The sequence below is a fragment of the Condylura cristata genome, unplaced genomic scaffold (assembly GCF_000260355.1).
Source record: "Condylura cristata isolate star-nosed mole 26May11 unplaced genomic scaffold, ConCri1.0 scaffold00032, whole genome shotgun sequence".
Taxonomy (NCBI): domain Eukaryota; kingdom Metazoa; phylum Chordata; class Mammalia; order Eulipotyphla; family Talpidae; genus Condylura; species Condylura cristata.
The window spans coordinates 13,296,006-13,319,062 of record NW_004567133.1 but is presented as its reverse complement, the minus strand read 5'-3'; the positions used below and the strand labels follow the sequence as shown (position 1 = coordinate 13,319,062).

Sequence of the window (23,057 nt, the reverse complement as noted above, 5' to 3'; positions counted from 1 at the left end):
TCCAGGTGCTGTTTGAAAGTCTCTGATAAGGGTGATCTGATATGATCCCTAGCCTTCCTGAGTTGGGTGCTATTCATGAAATCCCAGAAGTTTAGGAACTTGCTTAAAATCCCACCAACTTGGAAGTGGTAGAGCTGGGATTGGTTTCCAATGCAGGTGCCAGTCTCACAACTCCACTCAGCCTGTTCCAGTGCTTCAAGCTGTGTGCCGAATCGTCATTTACAGGTCCTTGAACAGTTCAGGAAAAGCCATCGAATCATACCTGCCACTCAATTCCCTTCCCAACCTTCCATTTTAGTACTGTGTTCTTCTGGCTTCCCTCAGATTCCACGTTCTCCGGGAAGCGGCCTCCAGCCACCCTGCCTGGCACATAGTAGGTGTTCATCCAAAGTCATTTTTACTTTTTCTTCCAGGTTCACAGTCAAGGTGCTAAGAAAGAGAATGTAAGACAGGAAGATTGTTAAATCTTTTTACTGAGGTAAGTTTTTTGAGATATATTGTTTTGTTTTATTTCATTTTATTCAAAGAAACCTCTGTCTCTTCTCCATAGTCTATCTTCTAACTATATGAGGTGTTGGATTTAGGAGTGTTTAATATGTTCACAGAGCCTGGCTCCCTAAGGTGGATGCCAGGAGCGGAATATGTTTGAATTAGTACACTTGACTTCCTTAACTCTTTGGATGTGCCTTTAATGTGCCCAGTGCGGAGGCCAAGTACTGGAAGGTGACCTCAGGTAGCAGGGCTGGGAGAGCCAGAGCTGCTGGGAGGCTGGTAGACTGCAGTGGGCCGTGTACACTTGGTTTTAAATGAGGAGTTGAAGGAAGTTGAGACCTTTTTTGGTACAATAGCACTTCTTTTACTGAAATGAAAATTTGTTGTATTTTCTTACTATAAAAACCCCACCAATATAAAACAACATAGTAAAAACCTAGTTCCTGCCTTCTAGAAATAACTGCCATTATTATTTTGCAAACATACTTTTAGAAATTTCTTTTAAGAGTATAGAATTATTTATATACAAATCTTTAAATGAACTGATTTGTACAAGATGGGAGTCTTTTTTTTTTTTTTTTTTTAAAGTTTTTTTTTTTTAGCAAAACAGGGCTGGGGTCAGGCCAGAAGCTCAGGGGCGGCGAGAGGCTTCACCAGAGACAGAGCGGGGAACAGAACAGGCAGATCGTGGAAGTACACTGCTGAGGGGAGCAGCGGGCGGGTCAGGAGAGGTCTGCCACGCCATGTGGTCACCTCCGGGGCAGGCGGGAATCGAACTCATACAGAAGCGGCTTTAGATTCTCAGTGCTGTGCTTTAACCCTCTGCGCCACCAGGGAGGGCCAGATGGGAGTCTTTTTAATGTCACAATATGGTCTGTACTTGTCTACATGTGAGTAATCATAGGTGATCGTTTATTGTGATGTAATAGTCTATTGTTTAACGGTATCATACTTTACTCACTCACTAGTTGGATGGCCAGAGCCATTTTGTCCACCTTCTTTTTCTCGTGGATTATGGTGTGGTGGTCAGGTCCATACATGTATCACAGTATATGTACTTGTTCATTATCTTCCCAGGAGTATGACTGCTGGGTCAAAAATGGGGCCCATTTTAAATGCTGATACATACAGTTAACTGCTCTCTGGAAAGATTACCCATGTATACCACCCCCACCTCAAGCATGTTTTATTCAGCAGCCAACTTTATACCTGCATATACATGGCAGTTGCATCAATTTTGAAAGAATTAATGGTGTATGTTGCTATCATTAAGTTAGAACTAGTATGTAAGTGCATATCAGATTTAATTAAAAAGTTTAAGGTTTCTTGAAAATGAAAACTTGACATCTGTAATTACTATATGCACTAAGTCCAGACATGCATACTTCCCTAGCATTTATGATGTTTTGTTTGGACTGTTGATTGAGACAATATCCCATTTATTTTCAGAATCACACCAACCACAGTCTGCTTTTTGTTTGTTTTTTGTTGTTGCTCTAGGTCAAAGTAATTGTCTACACTGGGTGAGATGCTTGATCTTATTTAAAAAATCCAATTATAATATAGAAATATATAGTGTATAGGAATCTTTCATAATTATTACATTTCATATTATAGGAATACTTTATTTACAGTATAGGAATATTGTTCAAAATTATGTTATTTGAAGACAAGAATAAAGTTAATGACTCCAAACACTTTTAATTATAGGAGAGGGAAATTGAGCCATATTTTAATTTGTGGTTTAGCATTTATTAAGGATGAAAGTAGAGGAATAGGTTGCTAGCATTGAGAATGTCTAAATCTCCGAACAGTATTCTGCCTATTAACCTTCTGTGATGCCATGCTAGTTCCTGTCTGCTAGAAATAAGACAGCTACAAGAATCAGAAGGGATAGAAAAGTTATCTGATAGGTTTTAGCAGTGCTGCAGACTCTTGCTTCGTGTGTTTTGTTCCCCCTGCAGTGTGGATTGCATTCCAAATGCATGTGTGGCAAAGATTCTAGCGCCAGTGATTTGAAAATCAAGTGTCAGGCTCCCCACTTAACTGAGCCCGCCCTGGATGAGCAGCTTTCATGGTAGAGTTATACAGGACGTACATGGGAGGGCGGGAGAGGACTGGGTCCAGGTGCCCTGGTACCCCCTTCTGCCAGCTGGCCATCCAGCTGGGGGCAAACCGCCACCTCTTTAAAAAAGCGTGAACTAGTTTTTATTAGTGCTTTAGCAGCAGTGAAGTTATTTATAAAAGATGAACCCTGTCGCAATTTTTATTTGTATACCTTATTTGCTTAGCAACCTCTTTCTTGGTAAATAAAGTTAAATCTGGTGTTTTGAAAGGAAATTACTCAGTCTTCATTAGCAGGTCTAGATGAGAATGATATGGAGTTTTCCCTCTAATATCTTGTGGCTAATGACATCATGTGTTTGTTTGCTCAAATGACCAAAGGTTCTGGGTTCTTGAATTTCTTTTCTGCAGCAGTATAGGAATTTGCTTTTATGGTAGCTTTCATTTTACCGATGAGTTAATTTCTTTAATCACATGCTTTAAAACCCTAATTCTAAAAATAGTCCTAGAAAGTGAGGAATTACTATAGTACTTGAACCAAAATCTTTGCTGAAAACATGACTTCATTTATTTCTCCTCTTAAATTAATGTCTAAAGAATTTTATACTAAAACAGATTTTAAGGCATTCTTTTATATTTATGGGTTGGGTTTCGGGCATTTGTAACAGTTTCTTCCAGTTTCTTATTTTAGGCATAAAGCTTAAAGTTTATAGACTGGCAGCAGTGTAAATGGTTATTTGATTGGAAAGTTGGAAAGAGAAGTTTTTGTCTTCATATACAGAATTCACGGTGCTGGAATATTCAGATGAAACTGTTTTAAATCAGAGTGAGAGTTCTGAAGCGTATTGAGAGCAACGGCAGTTTTTCCTAGTGTTCGCAGCATACATAGTATGTCCCAAGCAAAACCAGCACCTGGGTTTGCTTCCGTAGTTTCTGTCTCTCACAGAGTCATCGTTCGCTCAGAGACTTAGGGTGGAGTTTTGGAAAGAGGGGTGGCGAATGGCCCTGGGCCACAAGTTCCATCCTGAGCACAGTGCTTGGCCTCTTCACACCCCTTCGTGCCCCCAGAGGCCTTCCTTTCTGACCTTAGCAGCTTTGCCTTGTGTGGCCTGGTGGGCCTGGGCAGGTGAGTGCAGATGCTCACCTGAAGTAGCCTCCAGCAGGGCCCAGCACCATCATCCTTCCCACATCACAGCATGTGTCACGATGAGAAAATTCTACACCAGTCTTTCTTTGTGCCAGTTTGTTCAGAGAGGACACTTAGTTCTTGGTGAGGGTTGTGTTTGTGTTTAAAAGTAGTAAGTTTTGTTTTAAATAGATTTCAGTGTATTCTAATGTAACAAAGTTTTTCTGTGGGAATGTTCTAGCAGCCGTCACTCAAGCATTAATTGCTGTCAATGGGAAAGGATATCCTCCTACATCTTTTCTGGAGTGCTTGAAACCATCCTACTTCCTTTTTCTTTTACCTTAAGAATGATTACTGACACTTGGGAATTATAATCAGATTGCATCAATCTTTATGGAAAGGTTACTAATTATCGCACTGAAAAATATGCATTTCTCTTTGACAGTGAGTGTTTCTCTTGGTATGTCTCTCAGTTCAGGGCTGTTAAATACCTGTTCAGTGAATGAATGCTTTGTGTCATTGCCTGCTTTAATGTACTTAAAACAGGCTTTATGAGAGACTTTCTTCAGTTCTATTGGGATAATTTATTTAATAAGAAGTTTTTAGGATCTTTTAGTTGTTTAGATGTCCTTGGGGTAGGAGGATGACTGGCATCACCTACTGACACTGTGATGCGGCTCCAGAATAAGCGCTGCTGTGCGGAGTCGGGTGCAGGGAGCATATTTGGGGGGCGGCTTCCAGCTGTGCCCCATGCGTGGCCTCACTGTGTTCTCACTGCGACTCTGATGATAAGTAGTTTTAGAGGACAGAAGGACTCAGCTGTGACATTTGTCCTTGGGCACATAACTAGTGTATTAAAAACAAACACTGTCCCCACTCTCTTCTTCTGCCACCGACTGAGAAAGGAAGGGTCGAGTAGTTCAGATGTTTCCTTTATTGTAGACATGGAAAGGTTTCACTGCCGCCTTATAAAACCACTTTATCACTGACGTCGTCACCATCCTCTTCCTAGTATTCTTTAACATCAGCTGCCAGGGTGGCAGGCCTGGAGCAGGATGGCAGAGGGTGGCTCTGTTCAAGAACTTGGGGCTTACGCTAGTGCCTGTGGCTTGTTGAAGGTGGTGGCCCTCTGCGCTGAAGGGCCCGCTGTGGCCAAATTGAAACAGACCTTCTGTGGGATGTTCATTTTGTTGTCAGAGAGAAAGCTTGTTTTTCCTTGCTCTGTGCTAATAAAGCTGACATATTTTCTCATGAGTTAAAAAATGCTTTGACTTGTTTAAATATGTAATCAAAGGGAAAGGAGCACTTCTGGTAAACTCTTTTCTTGCCATAGTCCCTGGCTAATGCTGCTCCATGCCTGCCTGCTGACTGCAAATTGTGTGCTCATTTGTGTTTTCCTCTTTTTACTTTGGGTTAGATTTAGTGGCTGCTCATGGTAGAGGTGTAGAGGTAGGAAAATCAGTCGTTTCCTCATTTGAACAGGTTGTGTGTTGTTGTGACCGATCGCCTGTCCCATAGCAAGCAGAGTGATTCAGCTGCTGCTGTACAGAGGTGATTTTCTTTGATTGTGTGTAATCATTACAAAATATCATCTCTTGAGACCCAACTCACATGCCATGAGCTTTACCCACAGAGCCCACTGGAGTGGGTCTGCTACGTCCATGGGGCAGTATACTTATCACTGCAGCCTCACCCAGGACACTTTCATTGCTCTGGAAGAAAACCCGGCACTTAGCCAGCCTCTCTCTAGCTACTGGCAACCGCTGACCCACTTTCCATGTTATAGGACTTGCCTGTCTGGACAAGTCATATAAAGACGCCTGGAGTTTTGGGTCTAGTCGCTTTCACCTGAGCGTGTTTTCCACCTTATTTGTTTTGTGGCCTCTGTCAGAATTCTTTCCTGTATGTAACTGAGTGATACTCTGTTGCATGATTAGACCTCATTCATCCATTCATCGGTGGGATGGTATCCACATTTTGACTATGATGAATAATGCTTCCGTGCTGTGCATGCACAATTACATATATGTCTGAAGAAAGATGTCTATGCGTTGGATGGACGTGTTGTCTTTTCTCATGTATATGTCTAGCTGTAGAATTTGCTGGGTTTATGTAACTGTGTTTAAGTTTCTGAGGAACTGCCAAACTTTTTCCAAAGTGTCTGTGCCATTTTACATTGCTGTCAGCAGTGTGAGCGCTCACGCTGGGCCAGAAGGTTCCACGGAGACTGTGGAGGTCCACGACAGCAAGAGTGCCCGGGTGGGTGGTCAGCACTCTGCTGGCACCTGTGACCCCGCCCAGTGACTCCAGGCTTCATGGGCCACGTTCAGGCACCATGTACAGGATTATGGCTGTGAGGAAATGTGGGTGCGGTGACGGATGCCTAGAAGTGAACCTAGAAAGCACCATTTTCTCTAATTTCTCAGTTTTTCAGAGTGTTGAGAAAGGAAAACCTGCTTGCCTCTCAGTTCTGTCTCGGTGTGTGTGTGTACATGTCTGTCTGTCTAAGTTGACCCCAAATAGTTTCATAAACTACTAGAGCATAAAATGTGAGACAAGGAGTAACAGTTGCTTGACTAGAGAGGAACATTAATTATGGAGACTTGGCTTGTCCTGTCAGGAAACTTAGATTTTGTGCTTGTTGAAGGGGAGCCATTGGCAAGTCCTACAGGGGACTCAGTCGCTGTCTTGTGGATGCTGGACACAAGGGTCAGGCCTGGGCCAGCAGACCAGTGGGCTGTTCCTCTGGGCAGGAGACAGTGAGGACCTGCATGAGGACATGTGGGTGGTGTGGGTCAGACATGGCTAGACAGGGTTAGGAGCTACTCATCAGGCACACCCCTCCCGAGTGATCTTAGGTTAAAAGGGGGGTTAATCAGAAGGGTCCTGAAGAATGTCACAGATGGAACAAAATGTTCAGAAACCAGTCTCAGTTGGGACTGGGAGTGCGCTGATTTCTCACAGGGACTCTGTGCTCTCTGCTCCTTGGGCTTCTCCACACAGCAGGAATCACCTTCACTTTTTCCACCCAAGAGAAAGGACAAAGATTCGCGCTCCCAGTTCTAGTTTTTAAAGTCCCAGGGTGCTGTTGGGCTTAGGCTTTGTGTGTGGGCTGGGCACCGGATCTCCATTGGAAGCTTCCTTTCACCATCACTTGGGAGTTCCCAGAGGAAGGGGAAAAAGCAGCAGTGCGTGTCTGCCCTGGGGAAGTGGCTGGATTCAGCAGGTGAGAGGGTCTGAGCAGAGGGCGAGGTCACGAATGCCTTCAAGTTGTTGCTCTGATAACTGTGTTTGCCACCCTTTGTATCCAAGTGTAAGGGTTGGGGGCCAACTGGAGTACAGTGAGTAACCAGAGCTCAGCTTTAGATCAGCTTGGCCTGGACGTGGAGCTAATCATGACTTGCATGTTTTTATGGTCATTTGACTGGTTTGACTTCCAGCATTATTAGAAGTCTCATGTGGGTAGCAACTGGCTGGTTGTTTTTGCTACAGTTGCCAGAGGCTGGCATGTAGAAAGTATTCAGTAACTATGTGAGTGAATGAATCTATGAAGGAATCTTAACAAGCAGTTGATGGGATAGTTTGGCTCTCAGATGAGGGTAGGAAATACAGATTCAGGGTTATCAGGTAGATGAGCCTTCAGAGTTATCTTTATAGGCTAAGGGACAGAACTTTTATAAAAATTCAGCTATGTGTAACTTTTCATGTCCAGGGATTGTGTGTTTCCTTTTTTTTCTTCTTTGCCCAACCTCGTATTTTAATGCCAGTAATTATCTGCTGATTGTCCTGCCAATAATATTTTTTAAATCTTGTGACAGGTCAGAATTAGATTTGTGATAGAGAAATAAAAGTGATAAAGAGAGATTCTATTTCCTTTTAAGAATAACTGACTCATAGGATGAAACCCTGGATGTGATTTTGGATCCCTCCTGTAAACTCTCAGAAAAGATGTTTATAAAACACTTGGAACAATACGGATTGTACTGAGAAAATGTGCTTTGATCAACTCTGGAGATACAAAGCAGGGAACTTAATAAATCAAGTCTTATTTGTGAATGGAAAGGGCTGGAAGTTCACTTTAAAAGTAAGGATTCAGTTCACATCAAGACTAAATTTTGTGTTCTGAATAGCAGATGTTAGTGTAGTTTCATCTTTTGTATGAAAATAAAGTGAACTGCAAATTTAAAATCTTGGCATCTTGAAATCTGACTCCTGATCCCTATCTCTTAATAACTATTGGAACACTAGTTTAGAAATGGAATTTGACTTTGGCTTTTTGGCCCTTCAATTTTGAGGTAAATGTGCTTCCAACTCTGTTTTCCCTCTATAATTAGGAAAACCAAACCACCAGTCACTTGGATATGCCATATTTTTTTATTATTTAAACATTAGAAAAACATAGTTATGTTTATATAAAGTAGTAATATGTTAATGCTTGGAAGAGGTAATTTGTTTTGTTTTTTTTTTTCACTTTAAGACCTATATAACAGTTGTTTTACTTCTGTAGGCTAAACACTCTCACCCAGACACATGATAAGTTGTTATAGCAAATTGCGTGTGTTTTAGTTTCTTGTTTATTGTTAGATTCCTTTCTGCCCTGAAGTAGAGATGTGAGGCAGATTAAATTTATTTAATTTTTCACCAAAGAACTTTCACTAAATCTGCCTGGCTCTGAATGTTAGGCCGGTGTCTTTTAGCAAGTTATTATTTATGATGGAGCATTTCTCTTTAAAAAATTGTAACTTGAATAGATTATAACATCTCAGCTTTAAAGTTTACTATAAGGTGTATTATTTGGATTGTAACTTACTTAGATTATAGATCAGTGCCTATTCATTCAAATAGTGTCACCAAATAGCTATCAGATGAAGACTTTGTGTATTCTGAATTTTACCAAAGTTTCATAAAAACCAGAAAAGAAAGTACATTTTGATAAGTATGAGATGAGATAAAAATCGTGGGTTTGAGTCCTGTATCACATGTGAACTCTCTATGCTAAGAGAACCCAGACTTTTGCAAATTATAACACTGTTGAGTCACTTGCGTACCTGAAACTAAAGAGTGTTGATTTCTGGTGGCACCCCTTATTAACTAGGGGAAAAAGTTAAAATGCATTTGATATTTATAGCTAATTCTTCTGAAATGATTTTAGTTTAAGAGGTAGTTAGCTTCATTTTTTACTGATTCTTCAAAGGTAGCAAACTGTAAAACAGAAAAGTTCACAGCTTAGCTGGCAGGAAGCTCTTGATGGCAAACTCTTGACCCAGAAGGAGAAGGCCTGGGTCTTTCCTGCAGTACGTCTCTGGCTTCACCCAGAATGACAGGAGCATCTAGCCCTGCCCAGTACGTTCACTCATTTAGTGTTTGATTTTTTTTTTTTGGGGGGGGGGTGGGATTTGACAAATGTAGTTCAAAAAGGGGCATTAAGTAAATGGGGGAGAGGGGAAGACAAATAGTCTGTCTCTACCTAGATATAGTTTAATTAGAAGAGTTTGAGCAGTGGGAAATTATAAAACAATTACAACCCATCTCTGTTTAAGTGTGTGTGGAACTTAGGTTAACTGGTTGCCTAGCAGCTATGAAAAATCTGCCAAGTGATTCTAAGTACGGTGGATGTGTTTTTATGTAAGTGGATATTTCTAATGTGCTTCAAATGTAGTTTTCTGTGGTGTAAGTAGCTGACAAATTGCATGTCTGTTCTACTCAAGTTTTTTTTTTACTACACAAAGAATGCAGAAGCCATTCAGGCATTTTACAGTCCTGTTAGTAAAGTCTGAATTTAAGCAAGTTTTAGTCTATCTCAAAGATAGCAAAATTGTGCATACACTATGGGATGTGCAGACTTTTTTATGGTGTGTTATCTCTGACACTGACAGCCCCTCCTCTATGCAGGGACTTTCAGTCCAAGGGCCCTGTAGGCTGGCCCTCCGCTGGGGCTCAGGCACATGGAAGCCGTCACCCTGCACGATCATTAGAAGATGTCGAGTCTTGGCAAGGGAGAATTCTACCACTGACCCACCCATGCTGGAGATAGTGCATCTTGGGAGAGACAGTTACTTGTTTATATGTTCTGTTATTATAATTTTATACTATATTACGTGCTTTTATGATAAACATTGATATGACCTGGAATAAGAATTATTCTAAATGCTTACTGTCACTTCGCACGTGGTTAGGAATATTATACACGCTACTGCTTAAGCTAGCCTGTAGCTCCAAAGTAATTGTCTTCTTACATGAACACTGAGCCTGACTTTGTGAGATTATGGCAGCAAAGGGTACTCAGAACCGAAGCAGGAAAGAGAAACTGTTGTATATTCCGAGTCTTGTGATGTTTCTCTTCCGTGTCAAGGTGCAAAGTCAGATAAGCGTGACTTAGTAATAACCACACTGAGAATAGATGTACACTTGGTGAAGGAGGCACATTGTCAGGCAGGTGCAGTCCCACTTGGGACCTAGCTTGGGTGACTCACTGCTAAACAGTTCAAGGTGTCCTCTGTGTTGTCCATGATGAGACGAGCTCTGAGACCTCGGGCATGTCAACGGCCACCTAACTGTGCCGGTCCTGTCAGAGCTTTGTCGTGAGGGCACGTGGGAATGTGGATGTTAAGTGTTTAACACAGTGCCTGGCACATTGTAAATTGCCAGATTGTCTGGCAGTGGAATAGTGTTCTCCTCCAAGAGGAGATGTAATAATAAGACAGTACTTGACAGTGGGGGTCTGGTAAAGAGATGCAGTCCAGGTCTCAGCTTGAGTGGAACTCACACTGAAGCAGGTGTCATTTCATCACCTAGAATGAAACAAACGCTGGAGTTGACATGGGAGGACCTGGTGGGCAGTGTGCACTAAGGCTTGGCCTGCCCACGTATCTGCTGTCTGACACTTCCTTACCATTTCACTTAAATCTGGGAGGGAAAAAAAAAATAACTGAATACTGTTTTTTGTTTTGTTTTGTTTTGTTTTTAATCTTAATGGTTATTGCTTCTCTAGGGGAGTGAGATATTTATAGACCATGTGTGCAGGACCGTGGTCTGGGACGCTGTGGTTCCTGAATATTTATATAGTCAACAGTGTTAAATGTGCATATGAATTTGCGTCTGATGTGTTTAGAACATGTGACAGGGAACCATTATGTCAGTCGAAATTCACTAAAAGCTTATTGTTTAGTAAAATTGTTCCTTTGAGAATATATAGCATGACAGTTCTGAAGCAAGCTGGAAAATTTAGGGAAGGAATAACAATATCTAAGGAAATCTGAAGGAATCCTAAGGAAATCTGAAGCCCAATGTTATCAACAGTTGCCTCTAACAAGTGATATTCATTCATTTCATGACCATTTTATGAGTTTATTGGATTCTTTTGTAGAAAAAGCCTAGAAGAGAAACACCCTTGCAGGGGCAAAGATAGGTTTCCAGATGACCCTTGAAAAGGATGTTGATGTCGTCTGTATTTGTGGCAAGTGATATGAATGCACATAGTGATTCTTTGTGATGCGTAAATGAAGCCACATCTTCTGGACGATGTATTCACCAGCCGTGGCCCAGTTAGCACGAGCTTCTGGGCCTGGCAGTAGAGACCGCCTGCGGCAGTGTTGTCTCTGAGACTGAGGTCTAGGACTCACTTCAGACTCTTGGTGGCTGTTTCATATGCATGCGTAGATCCTTTCAGATCGCTCTAAGTTTTCACTTTTTAAGGTCATTTCTCAGTTAGAAGGGCCTCTTCGAGTTGTAAACTTCACTCTCTGGCTGATTAAGGAAGTACTTTTTAAATATTTTTCCTTAATTCACTTTGGCTTCAAGAGATAGCTTCATTTTGAAATTCTAAGCTACCATTGTACAATTCTTTAATCATCTTATCACTAATATTTATTTTAACCTTGGCTATTTTAGAATCATCATCTTATTTCCATTGATAATATTTCATTGTATTATTCAAATGCCTCACAGATCATTCCAAGGAAAAAGTGCAGAATTACTGCGTAATTTGACAGTGCCCATTCTGTATGAAATCGGACACTGAAAACAATGCAAAATATAGAATACACGTACAATAACTGTTTATTTGAATTAATGAATTGCTCTGAGGCAGCTTGTGGTCACAGTATTTTCAGTGCTAAGTGGCCAAGTATTTAGGTACTGGTAGTTCAGCTAAACATGCAGATTTTGTTTGAAGCCGATAAATAGACTGCTGTGCAATCCAGGGAGACCAGTTTGTTCACTTTTCCTTCCAATAGTAATTTACCCTTACTGCTGTGTTTATATGGAGTAAAGGTCAAAGAAAATGTGTATTTCAGGCACTTGCATTAGTTGCTTTGCTGCAGTGAAAAGTGAAAGATTTTCAGTACACTGATGAAAAAGGACAATTTAAAGTGGATGTTATAAGATGTAGGCAGTTCTTTTGTACAGCTTCATTGAGTCATAACTGACATGTAACAAATGGCATATGTTTCAAGCGTTCAGTCTAAGAAGTTCCAACACGCACATTAACCAGGAAACTAACACCACAGTGAGGGTAGTGAAAGTGTCTTTGTACCTTCTTACAGTTCTGTCGCTGTAGGTTACTTTGCCTGTTTGGGAATATAAGTGGATTTTGTATAATATGTACTTTTTACCTGGTCTGACTTCCTGCACACAGCACACAGTACTTGTGATCTGTCCATTTTGTTCCATGTTTCATTAGTCTGTTCCTTTTTATCACACACACAAAAAAGAAATGAGTATCTCACAGTTTGTGTATCTGTCTACTATTAGTGGTCATTTGGGTCTTGCCAGTTTCTCGCTATTGCTAATAAAGCCATTCTGAATACTTACGTATACAACTCTTTTGTACGGACATATGTTTTCTTTTCTCTTAGGTAAATACCTAGGTGTGGGCTGGTTGGAGCATATGGTAGGTATATGTTTAACTTTTTAAGACCTATCACATTTTTCAAGTTGTTCTTTAGCATTCCACCCCCCGCCCCCACCGGCAGTGCATGAGAATTCCATTTGCTGCACATCTCTGTCAGTAGTTAGTGTGATTAGTCTTTTTGATTGTAGCCATTCTAGTAAGTATGCAGTACTGATTTCATTTTTCTAATAAATAATGTACTGAGCATATTTTTATATGCTTATTTGCCATTTCTTGGCAAAATGTCAAATCTTTCCCTGTTTATTGTCTTCTTGAATTTTGACTTTTTAAAATATATTCTGAATATGGATTATTTTTCAGATATGTGATTTGCACATATTTTCTCCCAGTGTTTTACTTGTTTTTTAATTCTCTCAGTAGTCCCTTTCAGAGAGCAGAAGTTCTTAATCTTGGTGAAGTTCAATTAATTTTTTCTTTCATGGATTATGCTTTTGGTATCATACCTAGGAAATCTTAACTCAAGATCACAGAGATGGGCTTGTTTTCTAGTAGAAAATTTATACTTTAATTTAGGTACATCATCCATTTTAATTTAATTTCTGTATTTGATGTATGAACTGGATCAAAGGTCATAGTTTTTACGTGTGTACGTCTACTTGTTCCCACACTTTGTTGGAAGACCATTCCTTTGCTAAATTGCCTTTGAACTTTTGTCAAAAACCAGTTGTCTGTGTCTGGAGGTCTTTTTTTCCTATTGTTCTTAACTACTGTTGCTTTAGCCTGAATCTTGAATGTAGATAGTGTTCATTCTCCAACTTTGTTACCCCCCCCCAAAGAAACATTTTAGGTTCTTTCATATCCATGTGAACTTTAGAATCAGCTTATCTGTCTGTCTGTCATGGTGCACTGGGATTTTGACTGGGTTACATTGACTATCGATTAGTGACTTGTAAGTAATAAATAATTTCTTAAAAATATGGACGCTTTCAACCCGCAAACATGTTATTTCCATTTATCTGTGTCTTTAATTTCTTCAGCAGTGTTTTAAAGTACAAATTTTGTACATCTTTTGTTAGATTTACTCCCAAGTATTTCATAGTTTTGGTGTTATAAATTTCAAATTTTTTCACTGTGAAGTTGCTCATTGCTAGCATAGAAATGCAATTCAACTTGTATGTCAGCCTTGTAGGCTTCAGCTTTGCTATGCTTGCTAGTTCTGGTAGCTTTTTTGTGGAGTCCATTGCATTTTCCATGTAGATGATCATTCTGTTTTTGAATAAAGTCAGTTGTACTTCCTCCTTCCAATCTGGATTCCAGTTGATAAGCCTCTGGCACTGATCAGAACTTCTAGTGCAGTACTGGATGGAAGTAGTGAAAGTGTGTCTCCTCTCTTCCCCTGTCTGTCTTCACTGTTAGATGTGATGTTTGCTGTAGGTTTTTTGTGGCTTGCATTTAGTAGACTGAGACAATTCTCATCTTAATTTGCTAAAGTTTTTATTTAATCAGGAATTGATGTTGAATGTTAATATCTCTTTTTTTTGCATTAAAAAATAATCATGGTTTTTTAAATTAGTTTTTTATATGGTGAAGTTGTTTATATTTCAAATGGTAAACCATTCTTGCTTTCCAGGATTAAACCCCGCTTGGTAATGATTCAGTTTTCCTTTTCATAAATATTTTTGGATTCTACTTACTAAAATTTTGTTACATTTTTTGAGTCTGTATGCATGGAGGGTATATTAGACCCTTGCGATGCCCTGGTCTAGTTTTACTGTCAGGTTAATGTTGGCCTAGCAGAATAAGTTGGGAAGTACTTCTTCCTGTTCAGATGTGTGAAAGAATTTGTGTAGAAGTGGTACTATTTTTTTCTTTAAATTTTTGTTATAATTCACCAGGAAAACTGTATGGAATCAGTTTTCTGTGAAGAAAGACTTCAAACTACAAATTCAATTTTAAAAGTAGGGCAGTTTAGGTCATCTCATTCTTTAAGTGGGTACTTTGTATCTTTCAAGGAATTTGTTTCCTCTGAATCCCCGAATTTATTGTCACAAACTTTTCATAATAACCTCTTATTATCCTTTTCATATCTCTAGCACCTAAAATGACAGCATCTCTCCCTTGTTAGTGCCAGTTGTGTCTTCTCTCTCCTTTTCTTGGTCAGTCCAGGTGGAGATGGATCAAGGTTATTTACCTTCTTAAAGGAACAGCTTTTTGGCTTTATTTTCTTTGAATTTCATTGATTTTTTTTTTAACTTGAGAATTATTTCCTTTCTTTTGCTTGCTTTTTCTTTTGCCAAATTTTTCAGTGTTTTTTGAAGGTCTTGGTAAAAGTGTCTCTCCCCAAACCATGGGATACTGAGGCTCAGAAATTAAATTAAAAAGAGGCAGTGTACACGCGCAGCCTTTGTGTTCTTTTCCATACGCTGAAGTGAATGTGGCGATGCAGATGGGCAAGAGTGCAGGGGTGAGCCCCAAAGAGGGTCCTGAGAGGGCTTCCTTGGCCAAGTGGGTTGCTGAGGGGCCTTATTTTATGAGGCAAAATCTGTAGTGGCAGTTTATCTTGGCTGCAGGTCTCCATCCCGGTTGCTATCCACTGAAAACACGAGGGGGCATATTCCAGGAGTTAACTCTGCACACAACAAATGTTCCCTTGGGTTTAACTGACAAATCTACTTTTTATTTCTTTTAAGACTGTGGTGGTCATGGGAACACCAGCTATAATGGTAATGGCAGGTGTTGCTAATGAGGTTATGTTGAATGGGAGGAAAATGTGGGGGTGGAATGTTGGGGGGAATTGTTACAAAGCTTTCTATTATATCTCATCGCAGACTTAACTCAGTAAGGCTGGTTTCCCTAACTTGTCTTTATTCAGTGGGATACAACTTTAAGAAGATACATTTTTATCACCAGAAAGGTTGACTTCTAGGATTCCTTTATACAGGGACTGAAAGCAGCATAATGTGTCAGATCTTCTAGAAGCATTCATTCTATAAACGTTTAGTCCCTCTCCAATCTGTACCAAAGTACTATATTTAGGGAATTTGGAAAATATGTAGCAGCTGTTTTCTGAAACTCACTAGTGATCAATTGCAAGGAGGAAACAAAAAGGAAAAAAATAGAGTTATTCTCAAATGACCATAAGGGCCAAGAGTTGTTCATATTGTTTTAGTTCCTCTTTAAAAATACAAGCAAGTCTAAGCTGGAATCTTAAAAGAAAGAAAGAAAAAAAAAAAACTTACAGCTGTAAGAACAAGATATCTTTTAAGAGTTTCCTTATCACAGTTATAGAATCTAAAATCTTAGTTTTGTAGAGAAAACCGTAGTGAGATTAAGAGGGTTGTCTGTGACAGTTCAGGAACGGAACGAACCCAGGTCCCACCGCCGCACATGCCTACCCAGAGCTGGGTCTCCACTCGTGACCTGCTGGCCAACGTGACAGGTCGTGGTATGTGGCTTCTGGATGTGGCTTAATTGAGAAAGTACATGAGTTACCACTCCATAAATGCCTGCTACTTTAATGTTTAATGGTACTTAGGGGAGGTAATTATTTCCTTCTTCTCAAGGACTCGAGGAAATAATTCAGGGTCACATGCAGATAAGAAGCTAGACTTTTGTTTCCTAAAGTGACTTGCCATCTCCTCCATTCTATCTACTTTTAGAATTATAATTTTTTCCTACTTGAATACAATTGAGTTTCCATACATCTGTAGTTGGCTTTTAAAACCCTTAGTTCTTCAGTGTCAGAGGATGATTATTTAGGTTTATTTGGCCTCAAACATTGTAACAATGTTTCTGTTGTAAGTCTTGAAGGTTATAAAACAGTTAACACTGTACTTTCCCTTTTTTCACTGATAAAATATGGTCCTTTGGAATGTGCAGTTTTCTCTCTGGAGCGAGTAGAGAGATGGAGAATGTGCAGTGACAAAAAGTCTGGGTGTGGAGAGATTATCCAGTTCTCTCTCCCCGGAATGCCCCATCCTGCCTGCCCTGCCCTTCCCCTTCCCTCACATTGCGCTCCAGTGCTTGCTTACTCTGGGGTCCTATTGCTGGTCCCCCTTCACTGGTTCTCCTTACTTCTCACTCCTCCCCCACCCCTGCCATACACACACCTTGCTTGCATATGTGATACACTAACACACAGTGTTGTGTTTGTTTTCTTAATAAAGCTTAAAACCAGGGACGTAGGTCTTATCTTCATTTCCCATATCCAACAAAACTCCTCATGTAAAGTGCTCAAGGAATTTGTGTTCCATAGGAAGCTTTGAGTTTGAGGCACTGCATTCAGAGAATAAGAATATACTGTTGCTCTAACAAAGGTTTGTCATCTCCCATATTCCAGGCATTCCTTGCTGTTTTTCACAAAGAAAGTATCTGAGCTCCAAGAATGATCTCGGCTTTTCTTAATTGACACTCCGTGGCGTTATTCAGGGCTTTTCAGATCTAGGGACTTTCGTGGGCCCCTGGCATAGATCATGGATTCCTGTTTTCACTGCTATATCAGGAGAAAAAAGTCTTGCAGGAATATATCTCCCCGGTAGCACTCAGGCTGGTTGGCTGAGTATAGCCCCCTTATGCTGTCACAGGGCCAGCCTGCCAAAGCTGCAGTAAGTTAGGTTCTGAATGGACATGATCAGAAATGGAAAGAAAGTGATCTTAAAAACATTCTGGCCTCTGTTTACTGTTTCTATACATAGAGTAAGATAGAGAATTAAATCTCTGATGCACAGATCAGAGAACGTTCAGCTTTCCTCCAAGAGTTATGCCTGGTTTCTGGATGATGAGCAGAGAGTCCATGAAAAAGTAGAATCACACAATGTGACATATACATATATATCTCTAGATAGATAAATAGATGCTAATTTCACAAAAGGTGCTCTTCAACTAGAATGAAAAAAGAACTTACAGAAGATGCATTACAAATGAATTTTGATGTGGTGTAGAATAGAGTAACTAGGTATAAGATCCAGAGCAAAAGTTTCATCGAAGAGATTGGATGTTGACTATTTATTCAGATAAAAAGAACCTATAAAGATTTTGGTTGTTTGCCTTTCTAAAGTGAGCTTATTTTCACATTTCTTAGTGTTTTCATAATTCCTAGTTTCCAGTAGAGACTACCGGGACATATGTGGCGTGGTCTGGCTTGTTCCTGAAAGTGCGTCCCCAGGAGCTGCTCCAGAGTAGCAGAGTGCTTGTGGGTAGTCTGACATGGGTACTCTGAAAGCAGACCCACGCCATACCTTTGGCATGTAGCGGGATAACGACAAAACTCCTGTCTGTTCAGCTCCTTGACTCTCTTAGCAGATCAGTACATCTCAGTATCTGTTGGAAGCATCACTATCTAAATTGTTAAGCTTTCATCTTATGAACCAGAGAGTGTGCAATTTGTCCTAGAGAGTCAAAACAAAAAAAGAAAAACGATTTTTATTTATATATAATTACTTCCAGTGGTAAGTTTTGAGAAAGGCAAGTTTTTAAATATGAGCTTTGAGGAGACTTAGGAAGATTTCTTCCTTTCTCAGTTCATTCACTTAGGGATTTAGGCACCATATTGCCACCCCTTTGGGTTGCTTTCCCAGGTAGTACATTTCATTGGCTTCCACACTGAAGAAATGGCAGCTGAGAGTAGGTCGCCTGCCCTCGAGCTGAGGCACCGTCACATTGTCCTCATGAGGACCGAGGGCTGTCAGATGCACCAGTGCTTCCCATCGCTATGGTGACCAGGGGTGGGGGAGGCGGGTGGAAGAAAAGAGATAATCTATTAAAAAAAGTGAATGACTGCCCAGAAATTGAAATCTTATATATTATGAAAATCAGCAGACTTCAGAAAGTAAGCAGCCTAATTAAGAATAAAAATTGAACCATATTTTCCCTTTCCTTTGAGTTAAAATTACTAAGCTGGTGGAGACCTTGAGAAGTTGTCTTATACCACCCTCCTACCTTGCCTAATTTAGACCAGAGAGGTTCTTCCTCTAATCTTTCTTACAGAACTGTCCATGATACCTTTTATAAGAGGTCAGTTGACACCAAGGTGTGATATTTACTTTAAAAAGAAAATGTCTCAGTTTATATCCTTTGGTCTGTCAAATCCAAAATGCCCCTATGCCCTGATTAGATGTATTATTCTCTTACAGATATTTTAGATTTTTCATGTAATTAGATGCTGTCCTTTTGTTAAGGGAAATTATAGTCTAGTTAAGGCTGGGAAAAAAATGAGTTTTGATTTGTTGTTAGTGTGTTAAGAGTGTTCTTAGAGAGGAAGTTACAGAAAGTTAAATGCTGTCATTCTGTCTCTTCATACTAAGAACAAAAGCAAATGATTGTGAAGTATTTCGGTGGGTTGAACCTTAAGTTAGAGCTTGCCTTTCCCAGTATCATAAGTAGCATTTTTTGCCCAGTTGCTATGGAAACATTTAAATTATTGAGTTGAAAGTTATGATGTAGATCTTGATACAGATCTGCTGTGAGAGCTGTATGTTGCAACCTAAGAACCTTAATGCTACTCCAGCAAATGTTGGTGCCCTTGCTGCTGTTGGGTAGGTTCTGTGCTAGAGACCTGGGCACACGGGGGAAAGAGGTGGCTCTTAATGCTCTCAGAGCTCACAGGCCAAGCAGGACAGCCGCCGGGGGCCGGTGCATGCGCAGAGCATGCGCAGAGGGTGTGCTGCCTAGGAGGCGTGCGCCCGTGCGCCCGGTACCTTTAAGGATGGGTGGCATTTGCCTGGTGGACAGGGAGTGGGACACAGATGATGTTTCCATAGAAGGGGCTGAGGGGTGAAAGAGTTATCTTAGAACAGTTCTTTTAAATCACTCCATGCCTACTGTTAGGAAACGTTTTAGGGAATTTGAAGTTTTTTAATTCATGAGCCATTTGAATGTCATTTCTGGATCCAGCCTCCCAGCCTCCCCACTTGACTGTGTAATCGTGAGATATTTAACCCCTCTAAACCTCATGAGGATTAAATGGAAGACTAGAAGTGAAAGGCATATCTCAAAGTTCGACATTTAGAAAACTTGAAGTAAATGTGAACTGCCTTTTAACAGCATCAGTTTTATCATTGTTCATTTAGTTTTCTGGCAGTTTTTAGATGCTTTCGTGACAATAAGGGCAACATATTCTTAAAACATTTCCCACATTTGCGAGATCACAAATCTTGTTTACGGTGCTCCATTGAAAACCTACTGTGTGCTCTCCTGTGAGCTAGGACACATGCCGCCTGGAGAAGTATACATAGCTTCTCTCCTCGGGCAGCTTGTAGCTTAGTTGAGGATGAAAATGAACCGGCATGAAAGAAAGTGGGGCGCTCTCGACTGGACTGCAAGCTCAGTGTGCACTTGTTCAGGATGTAGTGCTTGGGTGCCGGGCTAAGAGGTATAGGCACAGGTCACCAGAGAGGGTAGCAGCAGCAGTTAAGCTGGACCAAAGGAGCCGATGATTCAGGACACGCAAAAAGTGAAACCAAAACCATTTCTGTGTGGTGTTAACAAGGGTGTGGCTCCCCTGTGGTCAGCCCCCACCCCCACCCCCGGCCCTCTGAGTAGCTACAGTTCTGGCTGATTGCTGGGCGGCTAAGAGGGACCGGCCGCATCTCTGTTTTTTTCCTTTTGGAATGAGGAAATATATTCTACCCTTTTTGGATAGTAGTTTTCTATCAGATACAAGGGATGAGCATTTACGCAGTATGAGCAGGGTGTTGCTGGGGGCGGGGAGTGAAAACACTTATGGGTAGACTTTTTGGTCTCTAAAAACATCCTGACACAAAGTTCAGGACCAATGTTGTATGACTGCCTTGCACCAGCCGCTCTGCTGAAAACCAGGGATGGGTGGTCACAGAGGGAAAGAGGTGAGCTCCTCCCCCTCTGGGACCTTAGAGTCTTAGGAGCAGATGAAAGATAACTGTGGGGCACGTGGGGGCAGTTGCTGGAGAAGGTACAGCAATGTTCAGGGCAGCATGGCACAAGGTGCGCCAGGAGAGGACAGAGTGAGGAGTGTTGGGAACCCCAAAAGACTCGCTTTCTTTTATTGTCATGTCCAAGTGTCCGATTCCAGGTTAGGCACAAGAAGCCCTGAGCTGCTGTGGTTTAGCACTCTGGTAGGTTTCTAAATGCATGGTGGTCACTTTTGAATTAGGCTGGGAGAAAACTTTGTTCTGCTTGCTGTGTGCATGCTAGCTGTTCATATCTGTGAGAGGTAGGCTGGGGGAGGACTGTGGGTGACTTGATGGAAGTTTGGAAGGGGATATTTAAGGCCAGTGCCTTGAGGAGGTTGCTTCTTGCTTCCCTGGGGTTTGTGATTCTGGAAATATTTTTAAAGTGAATACTCCTTATTTCGGGTTGAGTTAGCGCTTGGAAAGCTGTGTTGAATAATGAATTTGCTGTATGTGTCTTGGTGTGTTTTCATCAAAATCATTTCATAACAATAAGCAGCAACTACACCAACAAAGAAAATTGTTACCCTGTCATTGCTATGAAATGCAGCAGCTTGATAACTAAGAATTTGAAAGCCAAAAGTTTTAATGTCCATTTACTGGAAGAAAATGAGAACTCTTACAGTAATCTGAAAATTACACTCATCTTAAACCCCGTACCACATTTCCATTTGACTTATTGAAGGTCTTTTTCTCTTTTTCCTGGCTTAATTTAAATATCAAAATTATGAAAAGCAGTGGTATGTTATCTAAAGGATTTCAAACTTAACTATCTAGAGGTTTAAGTATAATTTCTTCGTTGTTTCTTAGCAAGTCCTATAAAAATACAACATTATTTTCATACAGGAAACCGAAAAAGCAGGCTGTTCCAAAGGAAACTGTTGTGTAGTTCCTTCCTTTCTAAACTTTTAAGCCTTTCCTCACTCCAAGTTCAAGGGCTTAGTTTACGTGCATGAAAATAAACTGAACAGCACCTGCCGGCTTAGTCACAAAAGAGAGTATCTTGAAACTGCTAAGCAAACAGATTAAGCTTTTGAGATGCACATGGTTAAAAAAGTCAAATTTTAAAGTGAATAGGATGAGCAAATAAAGTAAGAAGAAAACATAAACCAAAGGGTCAGGCTTGGTATGAGAATCATGTGCAGTTTAATCTGTGCATTTTAACTGTCATCAGCCTAGACACTAGTACTTGGAAAATGTGGACAACACATACTATTTCCCCAAAAAAGAGCGCGGGACATTTTAGCTTAAGGAAAAAAAAAAAAAAAAAGTTGAAACTGGGATAGCAAAGGAGTAAAAATAACACTAAATACTGATGTTATAAAATTATTGAGCATTATCTATAGACTTCATTCAGGCATCTCTTTGTAAGTTCAGGCAGTTCCAGACAGGCTACTTTAAAAATGTCTTTAATATGGACAACTTGCCGAAGTCCATGGAGCTTGTTAAAGTCCCCTTGACAGGAAATGAAATAACTATGTTGCCCATATTTACTTAGTATCAATAATCTCACATGGTTTCCATAAAACACAGGAAGCTGTGTTGATGTTAACTTCTGCTAAGTCTCAGAGTTCACTAAGAATTACCTACAAAGGCAGGTTTTCCTAATGAATGTTGTCTGTAAAAGGTAGCGCTTTGCTACTTTTCATCAGCAGAAATTTGTCAGCTGCTGGTATTAAGAACACCAAACACAAATTCTAGTGTTTGCCAGGGTTATACTGTGGCTCAAGATTTCCATCCCAACTGAGCCAAACCACATTTAAAAGGAAGAAGGAAACAATAAGGGGTCAATATGCTTCGCCCTTTCATCTCAGTATCATTTTAATGATCCTTGGAATAGGGCTTGGATGCCTCAGACTTACTAGAAACTTCAAAACAAGGTCTGGAGGAGTAGTGTGAACTGGGTTCCTGGGAAAGGACAAGCAGGCTTATCTTCAGGAAGACCCTGGTCTTCGCCCTGCAGCTTTGAAGCCTTCCAGAGGCTGGGTCTGGGTCTCGTGGAGCGGATGTGTCCAGGTCAGGCTCCGGGCACGCATCCCATCTGGTGATGTTTGTCACCGGAAATGTGGCTCCCAGGGGACTCTGGGCAAATCGGAAACTGAGACTGGGTTCTAGATGAGGCAGCAGGGTACCCAGGACTGCTTGGGAGGAAGAAGGAGCTCCCTAGGCACTTGGGAGACAGGGTTGCAGCCCCAACTCTGTCAGCAACTTGCGTTGTGATTTTGGACAAATCATTTCACTTCTGTAGACTTCTGCTTCCTTATTTTTTAAAGTGAGGGAACTAAACCACATGATCTCAAAGTCACGGCCCTTTCCAGCCTCAAGTGCTGTGCCCTCCACACTGTAGTAGTTACATTCCCCTTTCCTGGCATTTTAGGTTGAAATTGCCCATTTTCTAGGAAATGTCTTTGCTTTCTCACCAGTCTCATTATACTTGTCAGGATAATACTACACCCTATTGCCTTTCTCCACCCTCCCATCTTATTTCAGGTGTAAATTTCTGCTCTTCCATTCCTTCCTTTGTTCTGAGTCTCATTTCCTGTGATTGCGAGCATGTACTTGTTTCAAAATCATCAATATTGTACCTTTTTTTTTTTTT

The 23,057-nt window shown here is 40.7% G+C and overlaps 1 protein-coding gene across 3 annotated transcripts in view; it reads left to right on the top strand.

The window, feature by feature from the left end:
- Positions 1-415: 415 nt before the first annotated feature.
- MKL2 (MKL/myocardin-like 2) overlaps positions 416-23,057 on the top strand; it is a 143,439-nt gene continuing 120,797 nt past the window's right edge. For all 3 annotated transcript variants that reach the window (XM_012731934.1, XM_012731932.1, XM_012731935.1), the window contains exon 1: positions 416-478. The gene's annotated coding sequence lies outside the window, so the exon portion shown is untranslated. The remainder of the gene's footprint in view (positions 479-23,057) is intronic.